Below are 15,238 nucleotides of genomic sequence, written 5' to 3'. Positions count from 1 at the left end.
ATCCCTGGCTTTCCTCTACTTGTTTATCACATATTAAAAGTAGTATTCATTTTCTTCCAAAGATCCCATTTCTTCCCCAGCAACCATTTCTTACCTATCAGTGAGAGTCATATGCAGAATAGATTTTCCTCTTGTTGGATACTCTACTTGTTGAAAGATAAAATTATCGTTAAGACAGATCAAAAAGTTGTTTGCAATCTGTATTTCAGAGAGACCTCCAACTGGTCTCAGATAATTAACCATCTCTCTCCTCCTCCATCACTACTATATCATGTCTCTATGCCAAGCTTGTGATATTTCTTGAGCTCCCCAACCTATTTTTTTTCTTGGCCAAGTGTATTCTAGTATATACCAATGGAATAATTGCTTCTGTTTCTCCATCTGTTGATCTTCACCTAAATGCATACCCATGCAGAGTCACATTCAAGTCCCAGGTCTCATGCCCCCAAACTCAGTGACACATATGAGGTCAAATTTGTCTGCTTAAGTTAGAACAGCTCCATTTCTGAAAACTTTATGCTTTTCAGAATACTCACCCAATGATGCCACTATTCTACTACCAAATGTACAGCATTCTCAGTAATACATAGTCCATGAAATTTCTCTCAATGACTGATACTTTGGGAACACCAAGTACCATGGGAAATGAAGTCCTAAGAACTTTCTCTTAAGTAATAACCCCTATAGTTGCAAATAATCATGACAGAAATTAGGCAATAAAAAAAGAAAGATTCAAACAAAATGTTATGAGAAATTCAGAGAGAAAGATATTATTTGGGGCAGGGAGATTAGGGAAAGTTTCATGAGAGAGATGGCACCTTTCTCCTTGTCATTTTCTCCACCAGAGAAATCTGAGGATTATAGAATCATATCTCGAAGGGATCTTAGAGGTCATTAATTACAATCCCTTCATTTTACATATAACATAACTGGGTTCTAAAAGGATTAAGAAACTTACCCGATATCTCACAGGTATTGAGTGGCAGAGCCAAGACTTGAAGCCAAATCTTCCAAGTACAAATACAATACTTTCTATTATATCTCTCTGTCAAAATAAACATTATTTTTAGTAGCACTTTTCATTTGCTATTGTGTTTTTCATAAATTCAGCATGTTCAGTTCTGGATACCAAATAACAGGAAGATCTAACACCTTGGACTCTACAATAGACACAGGGATCACATCTGACAAATATGCAACATTCCACACTGTAGCTCCCCACTCCACTACATAGAGAAGATTTTCATTGTTATATTCTTTGGGACTGAGATTGGTCACTATAATTCATCAGAATTTGAATATTTTTTTAATTATTATAGGTGAGATATAGATATAGATGTAGATATATTGGTTTATTGATTTTTCTGGTTCTGTTTATTTTACTCTACATTAATGAATCATATGAATCTTCCTATATTTCTCTGAATTCCTCATATTTGTAATGTCATGGAATAATAGTAAAAATAGTATTATGTATAATATTTTCCCCAATTACATGTTAAAACAATTTTTAGCATTCTTCAAATTTTTGAGTTCCAAATTCTATTCCTCCTTCTCTCACCTCACCCTTTCCTGAGATGGTAAGCAATGCAATATAGTCTATACATGTGAAATCATGTAAATTATTTCCATATTGGTAATTTTATATAAAAAGATTCAAATGAAAGAAAAATAAAAACAGCATGCATTAGTCTATATTTAGACAATAATTCTTTCTCTGGGGGTAGATAGTATGCTTCACCATGAGTTCTTTGTGATTGTCTTGGATCATTCTTCATCATACAATATTGCTGTTACTAGATACAATGTTCTCCTGGTTCTGTTCACTTCACTTTGTATCAGTTCATATTAAGTCTTTCCAGGTTCTTCTAAGATCATCCTGCTAGTCATTTCTTATACTACAATAATATTCCATCACAATATTACACCACAACTTGTTCAGTCATTCCCCAATTGAAGGGCATTCTTTCAATTTCCAATTCTCAAATACCACAAAAAGAGCTACTATAAATATTTTTGTAGAAATAGGTCCTTTTGGGGTGGCTAGGCGGTGCAGTGAATAGAGCACTGACCCTGGAATCAGGAGGACCTGAGTTCAAATCCAACCTCAAACACTTAACACTTGCTGGCCATGTGACCTTGGGCAAGTCACTTAACCCCAATTGCCCTGCTTTTCCCCCTCAAAAAAAAAGGTCCTTTCTCCCTTTTTATGCCTTTGGGATATAGATCTAGCAGTATTATTGATGGATCAAAGGGTATGCAGATTTATAGCCGTTTGTACATAGTTCCAAATTGTTCTCCAGAATGGTTGGATCAGTTCATAATACCACCAAAATTGCATCAGTGCCCCAGTTTTCCCACATCCCCTCCAACATTAATCATTTTCTTTTTTTGTCTTATTAGCCAATCTGATAAGTGTGAGGTATAAAAATAGCATTATATATTTATTTATTACAGATTTCTTTTTGCCAGTCCTCAATTCATGGGACATTTTTTTTTGTCTTTATGAATTTTTTTATATGTGAAAACTTTCTGTCTTTGATCTTGGGATGTAAGTCCAGTACCTAGTAATAGTCCAACTAAGTGATTTTATTACATAATTATAAATTGTTTTCCAGAACAATTAGACTCATCCATAATTCTGTCCTTTCTTGTTCCTTCCAACATTAACGATTTCTGTCTTTTATTGCCTTTGCCATTTTGATGGAAAAGAGTAGAAAGACAAGTAGATTGGTAGTCCAGGGGCCTGGCTCTGCTACTTTCTACCTGTGTAACCTTGGGCAAATCAAATAATTTCAATGGGCTTCAGTTCCTCATCTGTACAATGATGGAACTTTCCTAGATGATTTCAATGGTCTCTCCCAACTCTGTATCCTTGATCCTATTAGCAGTCTAAAGTGAAACCTCAGGATTGTTTGGGGTTTTTTTTTTGCTTTTTTGGGGGGGAGGGCAAATGGGGCTAAGTGACTTGCCCAAGGTCACACGGCTAGTTTTTGTGTGTTTGGGTGTTACGTGTCTGAGGTCGGATCCGAAACCAAGTCCTCCTGACTCCCACCCCTGCTCAGCATTGTTTAATTTGCATTTCTTATCAATAGTGATTTGATAATTTTTTATTTGGGGTTTTTTTTTAGGGCAATTGGGGTTAAGTGACTTGCCCAAGGTCACATGGCTAGTTTTTGTGTTAAGTGTCTGAGGCCGGATTTGAACTCAGGTCCTCCTGATTCCAGGGCCGGTTCTCTATCCACTGCGCCACCTAGCCACCCCGGTTTGATAATTTTTTCATGTGATTGTTGATAGTTTGAAATTCTTTTGAAAGCCATTTGTTAATATTTTTGCCTTCCTTTCCCCCTGTCCCTGCCCCATAGGGCAATCAGTGACTTCTTTTAGATGACAAGATAAGACATAAGGGTTGATGGAAAGAGAAAACCTAGATGGTGGCCCCTTTGCTATCTATTCATATGAAAAAAACATTGCTGGCATAACCAGGGCCACCCCTGGAAATGGTGCACTATGTTTTCTCCCCCTACTTTATATATAAACACTGAGGCCTGTCAGAGACTCATTGCATTATTTTACCTGTCAAGTGATATATAATTGTGATAAATCACTGCGGGTGTACATCCTTCGGCCAACTCCAAAGCAGCACAAGCCAGGGGGCTGTTGGAGCATCCTTCACATTCTGAGGGAAGGGATGGGGCCACACCTCTTTTAAAGCTCATTTGAATGGTTGACCCATTTACAGCATCCACACATCAATGCATAATCATGAAGTCACAATATTAAAAGTGGCAATGAATTCCCGGGGCTTTCACAAGGCCTTTTGATTTCCTTGCTTCTTACCTTTATGAAAAATTACTCTGTAATACCATGTTCATATGGTTTTTAGCATTGACTTGATCAGCTATGTGCTACTGCAGAAACCTTGTGTTTTTATATTTCTGTTGTGGATCATTAGTAACAACCATTTAAAAGGACTTAAAAGAAAACCAAACTAGAAAAATCCATACTCCCTTCAAATTTCTGTGCTGGGTCTTCACATTTGTAAAACTGCATTACCTAAGGATTTTTTGACTTTAGTTTTCTCGTAATTTCTTTTAAATTTTAATTATATCAACCATCATCATCTATTTATGAGGCCTTACCAAGCACTTTCCTCAGAAAAACTACATGACTATTATTAAACTCATTTTAGAGAAGAGGAAAACTGAGGCTAAGTGAAAAGGTCCCCATGGCTACATGGGAGAGCCAAGATTCTAATCCAGGTCATCTCCTCATAAATTCAGTGTTCCTTCTACTATACCACATTGCCTTTCACTCTTAGTCAACTCAGATATTTTCTATAAATTGTTCCCTCAATGTCAAGCTAATTGTTTTAATCGTAATCGATTTCAAAGTCATTCATACAGTATGGCTAATCACTAGTAGTAGGTAATTATATAATAATCTTCATGAATTCTGATTTTTATATCAAATCAGTCTTGATTCATATGAATCTAACCTTTTTTATAATCATTTACTGAGTTTATTTCATTCTTCCATGCATGTAATATAAATAAAACCAGGATTCACAGATAGAGGTTTTAAAGATCAATTCCCATGATAGAAAACTAGGATTCAACTATGGTAGTAAAAAAATATAAATAAATAAAATGTGCTATTTCCATAGCACTTTAAAGCTTGCAAAGGGCTTTGCAAACAGGATCTCCTCTGATCCTCATAGAAAAGTTAGAAGCACTCATATGCAATACTAGATAAGATTATCCCCATTTTACAGATAAAGAAATGGAGGTGTAGAGATATTTGAGAATGAGCTACAGAGGGAAATAGTACTAGATCTCATGCCCGGACCTAGGTGAAAATCTTGCCTCTGGAACTTCAATCAACAAGAACCAAGAGCATTTAGTAAGTAGCCACCCTGTGACTGGCATTATTGGGCACTCAGGAGAGAAAGACAAAAATGAAATAACTCTTGCTGTCTCGGAGTAGAGATTCTATCAGGGGAGACAATACGTACGTATATGAGCATTACTGAATAAATACAAGGTGAATACAAGGCAGTTAGCAAGCAAGGAAAGCAGCAGTTGGATAAATAAGGAAAGGTTTCTTGTACAAGGTGGTGCTTGAGCTTATCTTGAAGCAAGTGAACCATTTTTAAGTGTAGCCAAGAAGGGAGTATGTTCTAAGCATGATGGAATGAAGGTAGGTTGTGGGGGTGGAGAGAGACATACAATACACAAATGATTCAGAAATGGGAAATGGAGTAAGGTATATGAGAAACAAGGAGGAAGCCAATTTGACTCAACCATAAAGTTCAGGAATATGAGCGTCAATATACAATGAAATATGAAGGATAGGAAAGAGCCAGGTTATAAAGGGCTTTAAAAGTCAAATAAAGGGATTGTATTTTATCTTGGAGATAATGCTTAACCACTAGAGTTTATTGAATTAAGGGATGACGGTCAGATTTTCACTTAAGGAAAATCACTGCAGTAGCTAGGTAGAGGATAGAGTAAGATGGGAAGAGACTGGAGGCAGAAAGACCAATTAGGAGGCCATTACAATTATCCAGGAGAGAGGCAATGGGGGCCTGAACTAAGATAGTGAGTATGTGAATAAAAAGAAGGGATCAAATGTAAGAGATGCTATGGAGATTAAAATAGCTAGATGTGGCAATCAAATGGCTATGTAGTTTTAAGGGAAAGTGAGGAGTGTGAGAATAATGCATAGGTTATAAAACCTTGCAAGACCCAGAGCAATTCACTTGTCTGTCTCAGACTCAATTTCCTCAACTGTAAAATGAGGTTAAACTAGATGGTGTTCAAGGTCTCTTCCAGTTCCAAGTCAAACCTAAGTCCTCCTAAATCTAAGTCTAGGATTCTATTCATTTCTCCACAGTGGAAAAAGACATACTAGCAGTCAGGAGAAATGGGTAATAGATCTGACTTTGTCACTAACTTATTGTAGCAAATAAGTCAACCTAACTAGTTAATTGTCATGATAATAAATAAATAAATAATGATTAATTAATTAAGTGTCAACTTCTTTACCCTGGACATCCCTATAAAATCAAAGGATTAAAGTAAATCATCTCTGAGGTCCTTTCTAACTCAAATAATCCGTGACAAAATGGTCTTAATACCACTCATCCATATGGTAGTAGGCCTGCTATATAAGAGTAAATTAAACTTCAATGAATGCTGATTAAGTATTTATTGTGAACTATGCCCGATGTTTAGGAAGGGGAATGAAATAAGTACTTATAAGTTCCTACAATATGTCAGGCACTATGTTAAGCATTTTACCAATATTATCTCTTTTTATCCACACAACAACCCTGGGAGGTAGGTGCTATAATCATCCCCATTTTACAGCTAAGGAAACAGAGGCAAACAGAGGTGAAGTGACTTGCCCAGGGCCACACAGAGTAAGTGCCTGAGGCTCTTGCTATAGTCTACTGGAGTGTGAGTTGCTGGTGGGCCCTGTTCCTATGCAAGAGACTTGATTACTCTGTAATTCATTTAACTCTTACTCCTGCCAGTCCCAAAGCATAAGGACAGGATAATAAGCATAACATCCAGTTCTGCAGCCGATAGCCTTCAGGCTAGGATTAAGTCCCTTATCACTAATTCTTCTGTCCCTCCAAGTGCTTGGTCCAGCCACCTATATGATTTTGGATTAGAAAATCCTTTTTCATTCCTCTCAAATCCCTGGTTGGTAAACTGCATATCTTCAAACCATTTCTAGGACTCCACAAAATCACAGAGGAGCTTTGTGGGAAAGGGACACCCTAATAGCTAGAACTGATATAGCACTTTAATGTTTGCAAACCACTTTACATATGTTACTTCATTTGATACCTAAAAAAAGCCTGTGACATAGGTGATATCATTATCCCTATATTTCAGATGAGGAAACTGAGTCCAAGAGAGGTTAAATGACTTGCTCGGGTTCACGCAGCTAGTGTCTGAAACTCAGGTCTTCCTGACATCAAGTCAAGTGCTCTAACCATCGGGCTACCTACTCTATATAAAATTCTTGGCTTCCATAAAGATCTGGGAGCAAAAACAAAAGGAGAAGGCAGAGCTCTGTGGAAGAGCCTTTGTTCCAAATTCCTGACAGTATTATGCATTCCTGCCAACAACACAGTCACTGATCTTTACTTATAATAACTTCCATCTACAGTCGCTGAAGGATTCTTTCTATTCCAGTATCCAATAATACTGGTCCCCTTGCTGTTTCTTGAACAAGAAATTTCACCTACCAGTTCTGGACATTTTCGCTGACTCTTCCCATGCCTGGAATACAAAGAAGATAATATTTGTAAAATACTTAGCACAGTGCATATCACACTGTAGGCACTTAATAAATGTTTCCTGCTTTCCTTCCTTCCTTCCTTCCTTTCTTCCTCTTCTTTTCCTTCCTTTTTCTTCCTCTATTCATTCTTTCCTTCTTTCCATCCATCTCTGCCTCCTTGCTTCCCTGGCCTCCTTCAAGTTCCTAGCAAAAATCAGACTTTCTACAGGAAGCCACTCCCGATTTCCCTGAATTCCAGCATCTGCCATTGATCATTTTCCATTCGGCTTGCACATGTCCTTTGGTCCCTAATTGCTCGCATATTGTCTCCCCCATTTGCTTGTGGACTCCTCAAGAGTAGGGGCTATTTTTGTTTTCTTTCTATCCTGAATGCATAGCACAGAAGCAGGCACATATTAAGCTCTTAATGAGTGCTTGTTGGCTTGACTTGACGTAACTCTCAGTAATCTGTGCCCACATTGAGTTGTTTTCCAGTTGTGTCAGACTCTTCGTGACCCCATTCGGAGTTTTCTTGGCAAAGATGCTGAAGTAGTGTTCTATTTCCTTCTTCAGTTTATTTTACAGTTGGGGAACTGAGGCAAACAGGGTTAAGTGACTTGTCCAGGGTCACACAGCTAATAAGGGTCTGAGACCAGACTTGAACTCAGGGAGAGCAGTCTTCCTGACTCCAGGCCTGAAACTCTATCCACTGTATCCACTAGCTGCCCACTTGGGCCCATAGCAGCATAGAGATGTGTAATAGTGGAGGGGTTTACTTGGAGTCAAGAAGACCTGGGATTTGATCTTGCCTTCGATGCTTAACAACCCTGTGACCCTGAGCATGGAGTTTCACTTCTCTCAGTCGTTTTTTTCCCCTTTGGAAAAGAGAGAAAATAATAGTACCTATCTCTCAGGGCTATTCTGAAGGACTAATGAGATTATACATGTAAAGTGTTTTGCAAACCTTAAAACACTATGTAAACGCTAGCTATTATTACAGTGTCTAATGCTAAACCTTTTACAGGGGAAACCGATGAGTAAATAAAGTCAACTCGATTTGATTTAATGAGGCTAATAGAGGAGTGTAAAAGCAATAGCTTAGATGAGTGGTACAAAATATCTACCTTTATTTTCAGTAGAGGGTGTGGATTTTCCCCCTTCGGTACAGAAAGACAGGCCTGGGGCCTGCCTCCAAACCCATGCATGAAATTACACCAATTTTCATCAGAACTGTTTGGCCCCCACTGTAAATTACTCCAGCACACACCTGCCTGCCTGATAGGCAAATCATGCAAAATCACTCTGGAAGCTTCTTAAACCCTGATTAATAGGAATTACATGCACACGGGAGAAAAATAGGCTGCCGAAGATGGAGATAGAATCTTCCCCTCTAGTCTGTTGTGACTTACCCTCTGCCTCTTGCTGGTTACAAGAAAATTAACTCAAAAGCAATTCCTCAAATTAGGAGTGAAAAAGCCGGCTTGAAACATCCCTGCTTCTGTTTTTTTGGTTCTGACCCAAGGCAATTTAATTTCAGATTGGGATGTCTGTCTGGCTCTGCCTACCCTTCCTAATGCAAATATGTCAGCAAGGAGATTTTCTCAAAATCCAGTTTGCCTGACTGAAGCAAAGCAAACTCTTAAGGGTGAAAAAATTCCTAGCTTAGGGTTCCTTGTAGCCCCTTCCTTCTCCTGCTCATTCCCTCAAGGAACTCACTCTGGATATGTCACTCAATGGGAACTGGGAAGGTGATCTGAGACAGAAATAGCATCCAAGAATGCTAACTATTATTGGCTACATTTTCCTCACAGCCAAACAATGATACCTGTTGGAAATACTTTTCATGGCCAATAGATTTTAGAAAGAATATTTGGTATGAAAAAGCAGAAGGAAAGTGTGCAAGTGTTCCCTGCATGATATGTGATTATCTTTCTTCTGAGTTACTCGGTGTCCATCTGACCTTTTAAAAATAAAATCCACCCCACAGGCAAATGACAAAGAAGAGATTTGGACATTGTGGTAGTAATCATACAGAAAAAAGGAAATTAGTCTTCAGACTGTAGATATTTTACAGGTGATTCTCTCCCCGAGGGAGCTTTAGTCATTATTTGCATGAGGGGGGGAACAATCCTATTAAATGTGAGGCTCAAAAAGCTTGAGCAATAGAGATGTTTTTTTTTTTATCTTTTCTTGGTTATTAGACTCATAGCCTTTTAAAAATTCAATCATCCAAGCAACATTTATCAAGTGCAGTGCAAAGAATACAGGAAGATCTTGGTTCCAAACCCAGTTCTGACACTAATAGTGTCATTTTGGCCAAGTCTCATACTATGAATCTTATTTTCCTCATCTCAATTCAAATTAATAATATATATTTATTAAAAATTCGATATGAACAAGGTATGTGCTAAGTGCAAGGGATAGAAATAAAAATTAAAAAACAATCCCTGCCCTCCATTTGCTTTCAATCTGTTGTAAGCATGCCTGCTACTGACGGGAATAATTATATTCACAGTACCTATTCCACAGATTTGCTGCAAGGATCAAATGAGAAACTATTTTTAAAGCCTCATATGCTCATGAATTATCATTATTCATAGTTTTTATTGGTGCCTTCTATCCATACCTCTACTAAAGTTCTCAGTCCATATGCATTGTGGTACAAAAGCAATGTTATGAAGAATTAAGGTACCTATAAATAAGACATGACTTAAATCAAGCTCACACACATCAGATTGGCAAAGTTTACCAAAAAGAGGCGGGGGATGACATTAGAGGTGCTATGGGAAAACTGGCACATTAATGTACTGCTGGTACAGCTATGAATTGGTCCAACCATTCTGGAAAGCAATTCGAAACTATGCCCCAAAAGTCATTAAACTGTGCATTCTATTTGACCCAGGAATCAGATTACTACACCTATACCCCAAAGAGATTTTTTTTAAAAAAGGAAAAATACCTATGTGTACAAAAATATTTACAACAGCTTTTTATCATGGCAAAGTACTAGAAGCTAAAGAGGTACCCATCAATTGGGAAATTTCTGACCAAATTATGATATATGAATATAATGGAATAGTATTGTTATAAGAAATTATAAAAGCAACAAAACCTAAGAAAATTTGCATGAACTGATAAAGAATAAAGTGAATGGAAACATAAATCACAAACTATTTTTTGTAACAGCAACATTGTAAAAGGGAAAGACAATGAGAGACTTAAGATCTTGATGAACTCAATGACCAACCTTCACTCCACAGAACCAGTGATAAAAAAGGTTACCTACTAATTCACAGAGGTAATAGACTCAACATGTGGAAAGAAAGGCATTTCTGAACATTGTCAACATAGGGATTTGTTTTGCTTGATTATATATTTTTTTCAGTACAGGGGGGTGGAAAGTGTGTGTGTTTATTAATTTTTTTAATTGTAAATAAATTGGAGTTGAAATACTGTACTACAATGAAAAGTGACTGGATTTGGCAGCAGAAGGCCAAGGTTCAAATCGTTGCTCTGATATTTACCAGATATATGACATTGAACCAGTTATTTAATCTCTCCTGATCTCATTTTTTTCATCTGTCAAATTAGGGGCTAAGATTAAGGACTTTGGGGGATCCTTCCAGCTCTAAATCCATAATCATACTCTAGAATTCCACATGGTATTCACCAAATAGTCATAATTTAGATATGGGGTAATAAATATTTAACCACCAGGAGATTCGTGATCTCAAAAGCAATCCTAGATCATCAGTTCCATTCTGTCAAGGCTATAAATTGATATAATAGAATCATGAAACATCCAAGTTCCATGATTTTATAGATTGGTGAATAAAGGTAAATGTTCACTAATTTAAAAAAGGATATATCTCAGGTGAGAACCCTTATTTTTTTATATCTAGTCCTATTGTTTGAATAAGTTTCTTTTAGAACAATATCATTTTCAAATTATATCTACTTTAATAAAAGATCCAGATACACAAAAATGTACAAGTTGTCTCCTCTACATAACATTCGTGAGACTTCAATATTTCATTTCCAATTGCAACGTATTTTTAAAAAGTCAAATTTGTCATGCACACTTAGGCAAGTACTTTGTACTTTCTGATGATAATAATCAAACACATGGTTATCAACAGGACATATTCTGATATAGAAACAACTCAGACAAATGTGGAAAAAGATGGAAAGACAGTTGCCAAAGTGGGATGCAAAAAATGTCATGAATTGAAGATTTCACAACCTGAAGTCATAGCTCAGCCAGTTGATAAGGTAGGAAAAATAACTGCCTTCATTAAAAGACTTCATGAAATGTCAATTATTTCCACTATTACACAGGCCTTTTTAAAAGACTTTAGTTGTCAGTTCAAGGGCTTAAGAATCTATTTCTGTTTAAATTTATTTCACATTCACTTTATTCTTTCCTCTCAGATGTCCAACTCCTATATATTTTTCAGGAAGGTCAAGTTGGGAAAGAAAAAAACATTTTCTCTTAATAATAAATAGGTTGAGGTCTGTTAATTGGGGGTAAGAAAGTATGCCTTTTGTATCTAGAAATTGTTGGGGACATTTTAATCTTGATTTTTAACATCATCTCTAATATTAACTACCATCTCTGGTTTAGAGGGGAAAGAGAAGACAAGTGTAAATTGTTTGCTTTTTCAAAAATAGACTAACAAAATTCATGGTGTTAAAAAGGTGTCAGACATGCTTTCCACTGTTTTCATCTTCTGTACATGACCAAAGTTGTTTTATTAAAGAGTCATTTTCTACATGTTTTAAAGGTTACACAAAAAACAAAGAATCCAGTCCAACTTCTGACACTGAACATGGGTACAGTGTTCAGAGTAATAGTAATTGGGAGAGTGTTAAACATCCAAGGGAAAGTTTGCATAAGAACTTGATTTAACCTAGGTAAATTACTAACCCAGTTCCATCCCTCTGCAAAATACAATCTTGATTTCTGCTCACCTTTGCACTTCTTTTTCCCTTAGGAAGTACCTGAAATTAACCAAATAGCAAAGTCCCTCCATTTGTCTATAGGCCAAATAAATTGCTGTCCTTGGTTCACCATGCCAAAGGTCACATTCACATCCAAGGGCAGTTTAGAGCTAGTCTGGTGGGGAACCAGGAAATATAAGGAATTATTTGTCATCATTGTGCCTACAAGTTCCAACTGAATGCTAATTCTTTCCTCTAGGATCCTGCCAGTGGCCCTCCATTCTTACTCAGCATGTGAGACAACAGTTTGGAAGGTGGACACAAACAATTCTGCAACTGTCACCTACTCTCTGAACCTATTACCAAGCCAAGGAAGACATGTTTCCCTCTTCACAAGCCTTACAACCAGAACTAAAAATTTTGAGAATCAATGAACATAAGGACCTTGGTCTGACCACATGGGCTGTCCTTTAGAAAAAATAACTTCTATTTCGTACTTGTTTGGCATTCTTTAAATTGTGCTGTTACTGGAGTGGTTAAGAGTCTCGATGTTAACATTTGTTGAGAAGTCTTCGTAGGAGAATGACCATATTGAATGGCAGTAGGCTTAGCATTACCAGATGGCACAAATAGGATAGACATACATGGAAAATAAATGTTTCCAAATAGTTTCATGTTTCAAAAAATCCAAGGCCCTCATCTTAAATGAAAACTTAATGCCATATTTTACTTAATGCAAAACAAGTGAATAAATATATTTGTATGTACTAGTAATGTTTAAAAACGCTGTCATATACATTAGATTAGTTGATCCTTGTGTGTTTTCACTATACTTTGATAGGCCTGAGATTTCACTGATAAAGATATTCTCTTTCCATCACATGAAGATCATAGCTCATCCATGTTCTTTCAGCCTATGCAATTCTCATCCATGATTCCTCTAAATCTCGGATAGAGAAGCTGACTTACTTGCTAAGAATCTAGATCTCTGTGTCTCTTAATATTTCCTGAGTGCTATCATAACACAAGGGCAGTTAACCCTCATTAGACATGACTGATTGTGATTTTGATAATATCTTTTTTTGTGTGATTTGTCTAGCTCAGATCCTTTAATTATAGCAAGATATATCAGGAGCCATCCAATATATGGAGCATGCTGAAAGTTACCTTTCATAGTTCCACTGTACTATATAGAAGCCTTGAATGGCTTTCTTCTAGTCTTGTGTACTCTGTCCCAGAGAAGCTTGCATTGTGAGAAGATGAAGAACCTCCTTTATTAGTCACAGAGTTGTAAAGCACATGACACTGTGAATGTACAAAAGGGAGCAACCCACCCTCTAATCTTTCTCTTGGCTCTGATTCTTCTATTTGGAAAATAGTGTGCTCTGTCTGTAGACTCATAAAACAGAGAGAAGGGCTAGAAGGATGGGGTGTGCTCATTTCCTCCTCTACCTTACCATTGTCCACTGTGTGGAGGCGGTGGGGCCAGCTAGGTAAACTTGCCCAGGCCCCTAACTTCCTTTACTGAGTAAGTAGTCAAACTCAGTTCTCAAGGTAGACTTATTTAGGCATAGAGGCAACCATTTAAGTTTGAGAGAGGAATGTCTTGAGTCAAATGAGCAGTGATTGGTTAAGGCCCAGCAGTGAAAAGGCTGGTGGCAAGAAAAGTTTCTGTGTCTGAGAGGAGGGGTGTCCCAAGCCTGGCCATTTTAAAGGCAAACATGAAAAGCACGTATTTGAGTCAATACCCTACTGAGGATGAAGTCTAAAATGTCCCGCTGGCTGCCTTGAAAACCGTTTTGTGTTTGGAAGAGGATTGATTATTAGCCTCTTTCAGTTTATAACAATAGCTATTAGTTAAGTTGCTGAATCCTGCTCTGTCGATGTTCACTTGTGAGTCTATGTTGAACATTTTATATATGTGTGTCTGATGTCATGGTCCTCTTCCGAGAACAAGAACAAAGCACAATCATCCCTTTACCTGGGGGTGCTCTGCACAAAGGAAGATAAATTTTGAAGGCTGAAATCTACCTAGAAAACATGGGGTTTAGTGGCTAGACTTCTTTCTTAAAAACCATACCTTAAATTCAATTCACTCTGGCTCTCCTGGATAGGCCAACTATAGGTCCCTACTCAAGCAAGGGTTAATGGTTATTGTTTGTGCCCACGTGGCTCTGAGTGAATGTAAATAGTAACTGTTTCTCTTTTGACCAGAAACCCTGAGGGTCTTCCCCTCCCAGTCTGATTTTTTTTCTTTTTGGATTAAATAGCCCTAGTCACTGAATGGGTCTTGCCTCAAGCAAAGTGACAACTCAGAAAGAAGTTAGCTTACTTGTCCTGATCTATATCTGACCACTGGACCCAGATGGCTTCAGAGAAGAAAGTGAGACTGGTGACTTTGCACAGTCCTCCCTCACTTAAATCTAATTCATTTGCAAGTTATGGCATCATCTTCCTGATGTGATGGTGCTCTTCAAGAATGAAGGGCAAAAAGGGTGGCTAGGTGGTACGGTGAATAGAGCACTGGCCCTGGAGTCAGGAGGACCTGAGTTCAAATGTGACCTCAGACACAACACAAAAACTAGCTGTGTGACCTTGGGCAAGTCACTTAATCCCAATTGCCCTCCAAAAAGCAAAAATAAAAAAAGGATGAATGGTAGGAATAAATTGCCTGTCCCATACCTGATTCCTGTTTTACATTGAGTAGCTTTTTATTTTTTTTTTTAAACTTGTCCCTTTTGGGGGAAGATCTAGCTCTAATCCAGTGGGGCAAAATCTATTTCTATAAGCAAGATAAGCTCAAATTTTACCTTTCCTTTTCTCTTATTTCTTCCTCCTCTTTTATACACCTACCTACTTGAATCAGTTCCTCTGATTCATATAGATATATGACTATGAGAAGTTCATATCTCTAACCTTCAGTTTCCTCATCTGTAAAATTAGTATCCTAATATTTGCCCAGCCCACCTCACACGGGTACAGTAGGGATCAAGCAAGACAGTGT

General features: G+C 37.5%; 1 long non-coding RNA gene across 2 annotated transcripts in view; it reads right to left on the bottom strand.

Annotated features, from left to right (window-relative positions):
* Positions 1–7,503, bottom strand: part of LOC138177498 (uncharacterized) — a 138,275-nt gene extending 130,772 nt beyond the window's left edge. The window contains exons 1-2 of one of the 2 annotated variants that reach the window (XR_011172518.1): positions 7,262–7,503; positions 959–1,045 (exon numbers count right to left, since the gene is read on the bottom strand). This is a non-coding gene — a long non-coding RNA (uncharacterized lncRNA). The remainder of the gene's footprint in view (positions 1–958; positions 1,046–7,261) is intronic. The other variant, XR_011172516.1, reaches the window with a different exon arrangement.
* Between the last annotated feature and the right edge of the window lie 7,735 nt (positions 7,504–15,238).

This window comes from Petaurus breviceps, unplaced genomic scaffold (genome assembly GCF_028583685.1).
Source record: "Petaurus breviceps papuanus isolate PSGF00001 unplaced genomic scaffold, PetGlider_PUasm1.0 90418, whole genome shotgun sequence".
Lineage (NCBI taxonomy): Eukaryota > Metazoa > Chordata > Mammalia > Diprotodontia > Petauridae > Petaurus > Petaurus breviceps.
Note: the sequence above shows the minus strand (reverse complement) of the source record. Positions and strands in the feature narration are given on the sequence as shown.